The following is a 2500-nucleotide window of genomic DNA, read 5'->3' as shown; positions in this document are numbered from 1 at the left end:
AATGTATTTCGAATTTTGTATGAAACGAAAACGAACGATTAGAAATATTAAATTGGATTCGTGTTAGATTCACAAGATATATGTAATGTACATTTATAGAATACGATTTAATGGCTTATCTTATTTATATTACACACACACACACACACACATATATATATATATATATATAGTTTTGAAAATGTAGAAATATCTTTTCATTCTTCTTCGAACATGTAACTTCATATTTCTTTTGTTTCTTTTCTTTTTGCTTTCTAATTATACTCAAGTTATCAGTTAATCCGTTTCATTCGTTAGATGACTCAACCTGTACAATGACTGTAGATACCAATATATATATATATATATATATATATATATATATATATATATATATATATAATAAATAAATAAATAAATAAATAAATATATATACATATAATATAAATACAAACATATAAACGTAAATATGTAACGTTATTTCGTAGGGAATAAAATTATTTAACAAAAAAAAAGAGATAATAATAATAAATATAAGAAATGAACAAAGATTGGCGGTGAGGGTTGGCTTAGAAAAGGGAGGAAAATCAAGAGGTGGATAACCGGCTGACGTATAATTATCCCGAAGGAAGGTAACGATAAAATTTACTCTCCCGTGGTAAATGCGTTCTCTCTAATACGTGAACCTAGAAAGGACACGTAATTCCTTCTCTCTCACTCTCTCTCTCTCTCTCTCTTTCCTTCATTCTGTTTGCAAAAGGAAAAAGGAGAATCATAGAGGGAATGCGAAGGTGGTTGAAGTGTTAAAATTGCGAGAAGAAAGAGAAAGAGAAAGACAGAGACAGAAAGAGAAAGAGAGAGAAAGAGAGAGAGAGAGAGAGAGAGAGAGAGAGAGAAAGAGAGAGAGATAGTCTGTGGGCATCTAACAGCAATGGCCCTTCACTACTTTGCTATCCTCTTGGACCACCCTCTTCGAAGAGTTCACCAGCAGTAGTAGTAACAGTAGCAGCACCAGCAGCACTAGCAGCAGTAGTAGAAGCAGCAGGAGCAGCAAGATCGACCTCAGTAGCCGACCACCTTCCTTGCTACCCTTCTCGCTCGTTGAATCTAATTACACCCGCCAAGACCCATCCGGTTTCGGTATGTATGTATCTTTCTGTGTGTGTGTGTGTGTGTGTATATGTCAGAGAGAGAGAGAGAGAGAGAGAGGAGAAAAAGAGAGCAAGAGAGATAGAGATAGACAATCCTCCTGGCGTATGTATGCGTCTGTGTAAGAGAGAGAGAGAGAGAGAGCGAGAGAGAGAAAGAGAGAGAGAGGACGAGAGAAGCGTTGCCAGGCGACGGGAGCCATCTTGGAGGGTTGCAGCCACTAATGGCCTAATGAATTTAATGGAGGCTCCCTGGCATAGAACGGAGGAGAACTGAGGAGACTCTGATATAAAGAGAGAGAGAGAGAGAGAGAGAGAGAAACGTTGTCGTCGGTCTCTAATTTTCTTTCTCTCTCTTTCTCTTAGAAAGGTGTATAGGGAAGGGTTGCGAGAAAGAAGAAAGGAGGATAGAGAGAGAGAAAGAGAGAGAGAGAGAGAGAGAGAAAATGATGGTAGGTAGAGAAAGAGGAAGAACGCTAACCGATCCCAAGCTCGAGGTCTACCTTACGACTCCCGGATTTTCACAATTAAGTAAAGAGTGAGTGCCTGTCGCTTGAGAGGACAACCGTCCCGCTCTTCTTCACCTTCCCTCTTCATTCTCTCTCTCTCTCTCTCTCTCTCTCTCTCTCTCTCTCTCTCTGTCTGTTTCTATGTTTCTCTGTCTGTCTATGTTACTCTCTCTCTCTCTCTCTCTTTTTCTCTGTCGTTCTTTTCATCTCTTTCTCTTTTTCTTTCTCTTTTCCTTTTCCTTTAGTGAGTATTACGTAGGAGAAAGAGAGAAACAGTCAGAAAAGAGAGAGAGAGAGAGAGAGAGAGAGAGAGAGAGAGAGAGAGAGAGTACGTAAGTTAGAATCAAGCTTTACTTTTCGGTGCTCGTGCTCGCTAATTGAGAACGACGGCTTATGTGTCCTTCCTTTTCTTTTCCCTTCTTTCCTTTTTCCTCTTCTCTTTCTTGTTTTTCTTCTTTCTTTCTTTCTTTCTTTTTCTTTTTTTTTTTTTTCTTTTTTCCTCCTTTTTGTACGTTTTTCAACGCTTCTAATATCATCATCTTAAAAAGTAACATTATGTGGACACATTTTCCTAAATGTCATCAAGAGCTTATTATAATCGTTGAAATTAATTAATAAGAAAGGAGGTATAGAACTCGTTCATATAGATATATGTAAATATATATATATATATATATATATATATATATATAGTAGATTTGATTAAATACCAAATACGATGGATTAATGTCACGTCGTAGGGACATTTCATTTATTTAAAATAACGAAAAATCATTCGGAATAAATCGACGAATCGAAATCGATGAATTTACCTCGAAAAATAGAGATACGAAATGATAAATCTCATAATTCGACTTGTATATA

Source organism: Vespa velutina, chromosome 10 (genome assembly GCF_912470025.1).
Source record: "Vespa velutina chromosome 10, iVesVel2.1, whole genome shotgun sequence".
Classification (NCBI taxonomy): domain Eukaryota; kingdom Metazoa; phylum Arthropoda; class Insecta; order Hymenoptera; family Vespidae; genus Vespa; species Vespa velutina.
The sequence above is the reverse complement of the archived record's forward strand: the minus strand, read 5'-3'. Positions refer to the sequence as shown.